Raw genomic sequence first — 11,156 nt, 5'->3', positions numbered from 1 at the left:
TGTCCCTGGGTACTTGAGATTAGGGAGTGGTGATGACTCTTAAAGAGCATGCTGCCTTCAAGCATCTGTTTAACAAAGCACATCTTGCACCGCCCTTAATCCATTTAACCCTGAGTTGACACAGCACATGTTTCAGAGAGCAGGGGGCTGGGGGAAAGGCCATAGATCTACAGCATCCCAAGGCAGAAGAATTTCTCCTAGTCAGAACAAAATGGAGTCTCCTATGCCCACCTCTTTCTACACAGACACAGCAACAATCTGATCTCTCCTTCCTTTCCCCACACTTCCCCCCCCCGCCCCTTCTTTTCAACAAAACCGCCATCGTCCTCATGGCCCGCTCCCGTTGGTCGCTGTCTCTTCGGAGCTTTTCGGTACACCTCCCAGACAGGGCAGCCAGGCAGAGGCGCTCCTCACCTCCCAGACAGGGCAGCCAGGCAGAGGCGCTCCTCACCTCCCAGATGGTGCGGCCGGGCAGAGGCGCTCCTCACTTCCTCCCAGACTGGGTGGCAGCCAGGCAGAGGCGCTCCTCACCTCCCAGACGGGGCGGCCAGGCAGAGGCGCTCCTCACCTCCCAGGCGGGGCGGCCGGGCAGAGGCACTCCTCACGTCCCAGACGGGGCGGCCGGGCAGAGGCGCTCCTCATCTCCCAGAGGGGGCGGCCGGGCAGAGGTGCTCCTCATCTCCCAGACGGGGCGGCCGGGCAGAGGCGCTCCTCACTTCCTCCCAGATGGGGTGGCGGCTGGGCAGAGGCGCTCCTCACCTCCCAAACGGGGCGACCGGGCAGAGGCGCTCCTCACTTCCCAGAAGGGGCGACCGGGCAGAGGCGCTCCTCACATCCCAGACGATGGGCGGCCGGGCAGAGACGCTCCTCACTTCCTATATGGGATGGCGGCCGGGCAGAGGCGCTCCTCACTTCCCAGACGGGGCGGCCGGGCAGAGGGGCTCCTCACATCCCAGACGATGGGCGGCCAGGCAGAGACGCTCCTCACTTCCTAGACGGGGTGGCGGCGGGGCAGAGGCTGTAATCTTAGCACTTTGGGAGGCCAAGGCAGGCGGCTGGGAGGTGGAGGTTGTAGCGAGCCGAGATCATGCCACTGCACTCCAGCCTGAGCAACATTGAGCATTGAGTGAGCGAGACTCCGTCTGCAATTCCAGCACCTTGGGAGGCCGAGGTGGGCAGATCACTCGAGGCCAGGAGCTGGAGACCAGCCCGGTCAACACGGCGAAACCCCGTCTCCACCAAAAATACCAAAACCAGACAGGCCTGGCGGAGCGCGCCTGCAATCCCAGGCACTCGGCAGGCCGAGGCAGGAGAATCACAGAGGCCCGAGGCAGGGAGGTTGCAGCGAGTCGAGATCATGGCAGTACAGTCCAGCTTTGGCAACAGAGGGAGACCGAAAAAAGAAGGAGAGGGAGACCGAAGAAAGGGGAGAGAAGGAGAGGAATATTTGCTTTCTTTAAATCTGTGTCTTAATAGCATCCAGCTGATAGCTAGCTACCCATGAAAATTATTTGAATATACTTTTGCAGCAGAGGCATTTTAATATGTTTCTTTTGCAATCCAGAACCTTTAAGGAGAAGTTGTTTTGGTTTAGATTACTTGTTTTTATTATACTATAGCCAGTAGTTCATGTTTAAATTTCGACCTGCTAGTCTAAATTCCACGAAGGCAATGACCGGGTTTGTCCTCACCACTTTGTCTTCATTGCCTGATACATAGGATGTAATGTTCATGCAATGAGTGTCTATGGAATTAATGCATGATTTCTGGATTCTAGCAAGTTGAAATACTGAATAGCTCCCTCAAGACTGAAAATTTAAAATCCTAGCATACATGATAAAAATTAAGTCATAGATGTAAAATACTAACTAGTAAAAACAGAAAAGAACAAACATTTACAGAGCTGTTTTCTTAGCAGTCTGTCCGATTTTGTTTTTTCTTTTCCTTTTCTTTTTTTTTTTTGAGACGGAGTCTCGCTCTGAAGTGCAGTGGCATGATCTCGGCTCACTGAAACCTCTGCTTCCTGGGTTCAAGCAATTTTCCTGCCTCAGCCTCCCGAGTAGCTAAGACTACAGGCACGTGCCACCACACCTGGTTATTATTATTATTATTTTTTGTATTTTTAGTAGAGGCGGAGTTTCACCATGTTAGCCAGGATGGCCTCGATCTCCTGACCTTGTGATCTGCCTGCCTCAGCTTCCCAAAGTGCTGGGATTACAGGCGTGAGCCATCGCGCCTGGTAACTGATTTTTTTTTTTTTTTTTGAGATGGAGTCTTGCTCTGTCTCACCCAGGCTGGAGTACAGTGGCATGATCTTGGCTCACTGCAGCCTCCGCCTCCCAGGTTCAAGTGATTCTCCTGCCTCAGCCTCCTGAGTAGCTGGGACTACAGGCATGTGCTACCACACCCGGCCGATTTTTGTATTTTTAGTAGAAACAGGGTTTCACCATGTTGGCCAGGCTGGTCTCGAACTTCTGACCTCAGGTGATCCACCTGTCTCAGCCTCCCAAAGTGCTGGGGTTACAGGCATGAGCCACTGCGCCCAGTTAACTGTCTGTTTTTCTTATGATTGCATTCAAGTTAGGGGAAATACCTCAGTAGAGATTTTTCTGAAACAGTTTCCTTGCAAAGGAAACAGATATTTAGATACAGTATGCTGAAACTGGGGGCAAGCCTGGTTGCAGATTTTATCATGTTACAGATTTTGCATTATGATGATAATTAAAGAAACTTGCTGTTCAGTTAGTTCTCTCAGGATGGATTCTTCATTGACAAGAAGTGGAAGTTACTGGTGAAGTTCTGTGGCATCATCTTATCAACACTATTTGTTGGCCTCTAGTGTGGGCACGTCTCTAATAAACAGGTAACTGAATAAAAGAATTATAATGAATCACACCTATCCAAGTCCCATTTGATCTAGTTGAACTCTGTTGCTTATTCCTTCAATGTAGGGGCTTTTAGCTGTATATTCATTGTTTTGAGTTCCTATGTTAATGAAGTTCTAGTGAACGTCCACTTGTAAAATGGTCTTTATTTTAGCACTAGCAGTGTCCAGTATATCTAAACCTATTTATTGGTCTTGCCAATGAATGTAGCCAATAACACAATGTAAACAAGTGAAACTGGAATTTAAGTTGCTGAATTTTATGAAGTTGTGAAAGTTGTCAGAATCAAAATGCAATCATTAATGTTAAAACAACAACAACAGCAACAAAACTCTAGAGCCAGGAAAGGCCATGAAGAGAGGGTTCTCATGCTTGTATGCTTGATAACAAAGACTATCACAAAGACTCTACAAAAACCAACCTTGCACAAAGGCCATTGCAACCTTACACAACAAATTCTTTTGCAAGGACATCTGCCCAGCAACTGCCTATCCAATCCTGGACTGACGTCACCCTTGTTATTGATCTTTGCAGCCAAAGATAATTATTTGAAAACAATTATGTCATCCTTATTCTTTTCTTAAAAACCTTTGTATTCCTTTACCTCCCTGAATATGCACATAGTTTACTCTGGCGTGAATAATCTCACTGCAATGCCCTATTCCCAAATAAGTACCTTTTCTTTTAGAGAGCCTCTCTCTGTTGTTTAGACTGACAAAGTCAATGAAAGTGATGTTTGAGAACTGCTCAAATAACAACAAAAGTTATTGTCAGATAAGGATCTGGCAGAGTTAAGTCAATTAAAAATGGAAACAAATGAAAATTTATATGGATGCTGTATTAGATGCTTCAAGACAAAATTTTCTAAATAATAACTGGCTAAGGCTGGCCTTTGGAAAAATTAAAGTCCTGAAATATTTTTGCAAAAAATGACCAAGTTTGTGGTCATATTCTGCAAGTCAGAAGTGAAATGGACATTATATTGTCACTCCCCCAAAAATCAACACTTGACAGCCAGGTGCAGAGGCTCATGCCTGTAACTAAAGAAGATCCCAAGGGCAATTCTTTTTATCATTTCACTATAAAATCTTTATTTTTTTTTTCATGATTGGAAAGTAATGGCCAGGTGCGGTGGCTGCGTAAATGTCATCTTTTTTTTTTTGAGACGGAGTCTTGCTCTGTCTCCCAGGCTGGAGTGCAGTGGCGTGATCTCGGGTCACTGCAACCTCCCCCTCCCGCGTTCACGCCATTCTCCTGCCTCAGCCTCCCGAGTAGCTGGGACTACGGGTGCCCACCACCACGCCTGGCTAATTTTTTATATTTTTAGTAGAGACGGGGTTTCACCATGTTAGCCAGGATGGTCTCGATCTCCTGACCTCGTGATCCACCAGCCTCGGCCTCCCAAAGTGCTGGGATTACAGGCATGAGCCACCGTGCCTGGCCAAATGTCATCTTTTGAGAGTGTCTGTTCATGTCCCTTGCCCACTTTTTGATGGGGTTGTGTTTTTTCTTGTAAATGTGTTTAAGTTCCTTGTAGATTCTGGATATTAGACCTTTGTCAGATGGATAGACTGCAAAAATTTCCTCCCATTCTGTAGGTTGTTTGTTCACTCTGATGATAGTTTCTTTTGCTGTGCAGAAACTCTTTAAAAGTAATCCCAGCAGTTTGGGAGGCCAAGGCAGGAGGATCACCTGAGATCAGGAGTTCAAGACCAGCCTGGCCAACATGGTGAAACCTCATTTCTACTATAAAAAAAAAAACACCATAAAAATTAGCTGGGCGTGGTGGCGTATGCCTGTAGTCCCAGCTACTCAGGAGGCTGAGGCAGGAGAGTTGCTTGAACCCAGGAGGCAGAGGTTGCAGTGAGCCATGATCACAACCACTGCACTTCAGCCTGGGTGACAGAGTGAGACTCCATCTCAAAAAAATAAAATAAAATAATTAAATTGAAATTGAATGAATGAGCTATTTCACATTACTGTATTATCACTTCCAAAAAATGTGTGTATTGCCACCTCTAAAAAAATGGAACATGTGTGTATATGTGTGTGTCAGTTTGGATATCTTTAAAAAATGAATAATGTCAGCTTTTCCCAGTGTGTTCTGTAGAACACTAATCCCAAGCAGTCATCTGAAAAAAAAGGCATCTGCAGTGGTACAGGATGTTTTCTGTTTCCCACATGCTATTCTCTATTCTGCTCTGTCCCCAAAAGGCTGATCTGTATAGACAGCAGGTTCATTTGCTCTCTGCCTGGGGAGACAGGGGAAGAGAGAGACTAGTAGGACATCAAAGGGGATGCAGAAATGAGGCTGAATATTTCTTGGTCTTTTATCGGTCTCCACCTGGATTGCTGTTTGTTGGCTGTATCTTCCAACTAAGGTCACAGCTTCTTTGAGGAAGTCCTATCCATTTAGCTCTTCTCTTCAGTCCCAGTAACTGGTGCCCCTCCCTTGCCTCTTTAGGCTGGGAGGTGGCAACTGTATCACAACATTCCTGTTGGCTTCCCTTTATTAAATGCTTCTTAGTTGCCGGGCACAGTGGCTCACACCTATAATCCCAGCACTTTGGGAGGCCGAGGCGGGTGGATCACCTGAGGTCAGGAGTTTGAGCAAGCCTGACCAAAATGGTGAAACCCCATCTCTACTAAAAAACAAAATTTGCTGGGTGTGGTGGCGCATGCCTGTAATCCCAGCGACCTGGGAGGCTGAGGCAGGAGAATCACTTAAACCCAGGAGGCAGAGGTTGCAGTGAGCTGAGACAGTGCCACTGCACTCCAGCCTGGTGACAGAGAGAGACTCCATCTCAATAAATAGATAAATAAATAAATGCTTTTTTCCTTTTTATAAATTTAATTTTAAGTTCTGGGATACACGTGCAGAATGTGCAGGTTTGTTACATAGGCAAACATGTGCCATGGTGGTTTGCTGCCTATTAACTCATCACCTAGATATTAAGCCCAGCATGCATTAGCTGTTTATCCTGATACGCTCCTTCCCCCCACCCCCCAACAGGCCCCAGGGTGTGCTGTTCCCCTCCCTGTGTCCATGTGCTCTCATTGTTTAGTTCCCACCCACTTATGAGAAGATGTAGTGTTTGGTTATCTGTTCTTGTGTTAGTTTGCTGAGAATAATGGCTTCCAGCTTCATCCATGTCCCTGCAAAGGACATGAGCTTATTCCTTTTTATGGCTGCGTAGTATCCCATGGTGTATATGTACCACATTTTCTTTATCCAGTCTATCACTGATGGGCATCTGGGTTGATACCATGTCTTTGCCATTGTGAATAGTGCTGCAATGAACATATGCATGCATATATCTTTGTAACAGAATGATTTATGTTCCTTTGGGTATACACCCAGTAATGAGATTGCTGGATCAAATGGTATTTCTGGTTCTAGGTCTTTGAGGAATTGCCACACTGTCTTCCACAATGAACTAATTTACATTCCCACCAACAGTGTAAAAGTGTTCCTATTTCTCCACAGCTTTGCCAGAAGCTGTTGTTTCTTGACTTTTTAATAATTGTCATTCTGACTGGTGTGAGATGGTATCTCTTTGTGGTTTTGATTTGCATTTCTCTAATGACCAGTGATGATGAGCATTTTTTCATGTTTGTTGGCTGCATAAATGTCATCTTTTGAGAGTGTCCATTCATGTCCCTTGCCCACTTTTTGATGGGGTTGTGTTTTTTCTTGTAAATGTGTTTAAGTTCCTTGTAGATTCTGGATATTAGACCTTTGTCAGATGGATAGACTGCAAAAATTTCCTCCCATTCTGTAGGTTGTTTGTTCACTCTGATGATAGTTTCTTTTGCTGTGCAGAAACTCTTTAATTAGATCCCATTTGTCAATGTTTGCTTTTGTTACAATCGCTTTTGACATTTTCATTATGAAATATTTGCCTGTGCCTATGTCCTGAATGGCATTGCCTAGATTTTCTTCTAGGGTTCTTATAGTTTCGGGTTTTACACTCAAGTTTTTAAGGAAGGGGTCTAGTTTCAATTTTCTGCGTATGGCTAGCCAGCTTTCCCAACGCCATTTATTAAATAGGGAATCCTTTCCCCATTGCTTTTGCCAGGTTTGTCAAAGATCCGATGGTTGTAGATGGGCAGTCTTATTTCTGAGATCTCTATTCTGTTCCATTGGTCTGTGTGTCTGTTTTTGTACCAGTACCATGCTGTTTAGGCAGCCTTGTAGTATAGTTTGAAGTCAGGTAGTGCGATGCCTCCAGCTTTCTTCATTTTGCTTAGGGTTGTCTTGGCTTTAGAAGCTCTCATTTTTGGTTCCATATGAATTTTAAGGTAGTTTTTTCTATTTCTATGAAGAATATCAGTGGCAGTTTAATGAGAATAGCATTGAATCTATAAATTACTTGGGGCAGTATGGCTATTTTCATGATATTGATTCTTCCTATCCACGAGGATGGAATGTTTTCCCATTTGCTTGTGTCCTCTGATTTCCTTGAGCAGTGGTTTGTAGTTCTCCTTGAAGAAGTCCTTCACATCCCTTGTTAGTTGTTTTCCTAGTTATTTTATTCTCTTTGTAGCAGTTGTGAATGGGAGATCACTCATGATTTGGCTCTCAACATGTCTATTGTTAGTGTATACGAATGCTCGTGCTTTTTGCACATTGACTTTGTATCCTGAGACTTTGCTGAAGTTGCTTATCAGCTTAAGAAACTTTTGGGCTGAGATGATGGGGTTTTCTAGATATAGGATCATATCATCTGCAAAGAGAGACAGTTTGATTTGCTCTCTTCCTATTTGATTACCCTTTATTTCTTTCTCTTGCCTCATTGCCCTGGCCAGAACTTCCAATGCTATGTTGAATAGGAGTGGTGAGAGAGGCCATCCTTGTCTTGTGCCGGTTTTCAAAGGGAATGGTTCTGGTTTTTGCCCATTCGGTATGATATTGGCTAGGAGTTGGCATAAATGGCTCTTACTATTTTGAGGTATGTTCCATTAATACCTAGTTTATTGAGAGTTTTTAATATGATGAGCTATTGAATTTTATCGAAGGCCTTTTCTGCATCTATTGAGATAATCGTGTGGTTTTTGTCTTTAGTTCTCTTTATGTGATGCATTATAATACATTTATTGATTTGCATATGTTAAACCAGCTTTGCGTCCCAGGGATAAAGCCAACTAGATCGTGGAGGATAAACTTTTTTTTTTGGAGGATAAGCTTTTTGATGTGTTGCTGGATTCAGTTTGCCAGTATTTTATTGAGGATTTTTACACCAATGTTCGTCAGGGATATTGGCCTGAAATTCTTTTTTTCTTGTTTCTCTATTAAATGCTTAATTATCCACTGTGAGTGAACAATCTGTCTTCTTCTGGGACACTGATTGATACAATGGATAAATACAATATTGTTCTCTTGGAAAGATTACAAATTCACACCAGCATATTAAAGGCTCTAATATTGAAGTAAATAATGTCTAAGTTAGCCCAGTGTTTGCCAAACTTATTCATGAGACCATTTCTCTAATATATCTAAGAATATCCCTTGAAAATATTTGATTATAAAATTTCTTGCCTTAAAAACCACAAAACCGGCCAGGCACGGTGGCTCACACCTGTAATCCCAGCACTTTGGGAGGCCGAGGCGGGTGGATCACGAGGTCAGGAAATGAGACCACCCTGGCTAACACGTTGAAACCCCGTCTCTATTAAAAACAAACAAACAAAACCCCCACAAAACCAAACTTGGCCGAGTGCAGTGGCTCACTCCTGTAATTGTAGCGCTTTGGGAGGCCAAGGCAGGCAGATCACTTGAGCTCAGGAATTTGAGACCAGCCTGGGCAACATGGCATAACCCCTTTTCTACTAGAAATACAAAAGCTGGCCAGGTGTGCCGGTGCACACCTGTAGTCCCAGCTACTCAGGAGGTTGAGGTAGGAGTATTGCTTGAACCCAGGTGGTTGAAGCTGCAGTGAGCCAAGATTGTACCACTGCACTCCAGCCTGGGTGACAAGTGAGACCCTGTCTCAAAAAAGAAAAAAAGTAAATGCAGTACTAAACTAAACACACACACACACACACACACACACACGCACAAAGCCAAACTTAATGGTTTATATTCTTGATGACTATTGTCAATCATTTTAAGCATCTAACTGTTCTGTGCTGTGTATGAAATATTGATTTCCTTATGGTCAATTGAGGTGTATAAGCTTAAAGCTATTAGTCATAGCATTGACTTGTCCCAAGTGGCTGTACTTTTTATATTGTTTAGTTTTTGATTCCAAATTTGTCTCGGTATCAGGTTTACAAGTGTATCTTAATTGCTACCCATGTGCTTCTCAACTTTAGTGCCTGAATTTCATGACATCTATTTTGGCTGCCTGGAAACTTTAACCCCTTATGTTGGGCATTTCAGTTATGTAAAATGTTGCTGTGGATGTACTCTTTTAAACTGTGAGGTGGAGGTGATTAATTCTGTGTAGTTCTGGCCTTTCAGCACGTGATAGAATTGCATTTCTGAGTTAAGTGACATGTATGATTTCTTAGTCAAGCTTTTAATCACCATGAGACACTCTAAATCCCTTTTTGCCTTCTATGACAGCTAGGTTTCTCCTAAAAATACAAAATTCCTGTATTAAAAATACAAAATTGGCCAAGTGTGGTAGCACATGCCTGTAATCCCAGCTACTTGGGAGGCTGAGGCAGGAGAATCACTTGAACCCAGGAGGTGGAGGCTGCAGTGAGCCAAGATCAGGCCATTGCACTGCAGCCTGGGAAACAAGAGCAAAACTCCATCTCAAAACAAAAAACAAAAAAAGTCATGCATATTTATTTACATAACTGTGTGGTGTAGTGGACCGGCTCAAACACAGGTTTGAATCCCTGACTTCTACCACTTATTAGCTAGTCCCCTATCTGGAGGCTCAACTCTCTTACTATAAAATTGGGACAAGACTGTTGGAAGGGCATCAAATTATAAAAATTACCTGAAAATAAAATCATTCATAAATGGTAGCTATCAATTTAAGTATATTAACTGGTTACTGCAGCAATATATATAATTATAAAATCACCATCAATCCTTTCATTCATACGTTAACATCACTGGTTTAATTCATTGAAGGCAAATACAAGTTTTCCCTTACTTTCCTTCCAAGATTCCACTTAGGCTGGTTACCCCAAATGTAATGGAGAAACATTAAATGTCACTTTTAAACCAGTCTTTAATTTTCAATTCAGGTGTGAGGCACATATATACACACAAACATATTAATTTAAGGAAGCAAGAATGTAGAATATTAACATGTATGGCAGACACTACTTCATGTATTTTGTTTAAAACTTACTTTGAAATAACTTGTTTACATGTAAAAGAAAAATATCATTCACTTATACTTCCACTTCCCTTTAAAGTATTCTCAAATTATATTTCCTGAAACTCCAATAGAAAGCATTCTCTCTTAATCATGGCAACGGGTCGGGTACTCATTGGTGACCAAAATCTGGTGACACCATCTTTTATGTTCTTTGCCATACTCTTAAATGCCTGGCAAACAGTAGATATTTACCAGATGAATATGACATTAAAAAAATAAATTTCAAGAGATTGAGATTCTTTAGCCAAGTTGAGGGACTACATCATTTTGAAGCACTCTAGAAGGGGGATGTGATTAAATGTGACTGCATGCCTGGGCTGGCTGCTTCTAGGTATAGAGCTGTGTTAAGGCGTGGGAATAGGAGAGCAATGCCCTAGGGAAAAGAGGGCACTAGGGGAAACAATGGTTGCAGTGCACTGCAGAATGACCAATGGCACCTACTTCCAGAGTTTTCCTTCAACTAAAAAGAGATGGCATTTTCTTATGATTCAGTAACTGCATTACTTACATCAACAACACTATGGTTTCTATAGACAAGCCTAGGTAACTAGCCTCTATTTACATCATCCCATTAAGGGTATCCAAACCCAAGTAACCAAATTTTAGAACACCATCAGATAGTTTCTTGCATTCAAGACTTCAACTCATAACTCTTTGAACTCTTATTAGATATAAGGAATCTAAGATGTATTATAGGCATTCCTATAATTAGCCATATTTACAAGATACAAAATATTTGGATAAAAAGCAAATTTCATCACATCGTATAATGTACAGATAAGGTTTATAAAGTAAATTAATTTATTTTTAGCACCATATATACAATCCAAACACTGCAAATTAATTTCTTTTCAAACTCAAAAGATATTTTTCATTAATCGTGATGGCACATCCTCTCTCTCAATAAACGCAAATGCTGTTTTATGGG

This window comes from Pongo pygmaeus, chromosome 5, assembly GCF_028885625.2.
Source record: "Pongo pygmaeus isolate AG05252 chromosome 5, NHGRI_mPonPyg2-v2.0_pri, whole genome shotgun sequence".
Taxonomy (NCBI): domain Eukaryota; kingdom Metazoa; phylum Chordata; class Mammalia; order Primates; family Hominidae; genus Pongo; species Pongo pygmaeus.
The sequence above is the reverse complement of the archived record's forward strand: the minus strand, read 5'-3'. Positions refer to the sequence as shown.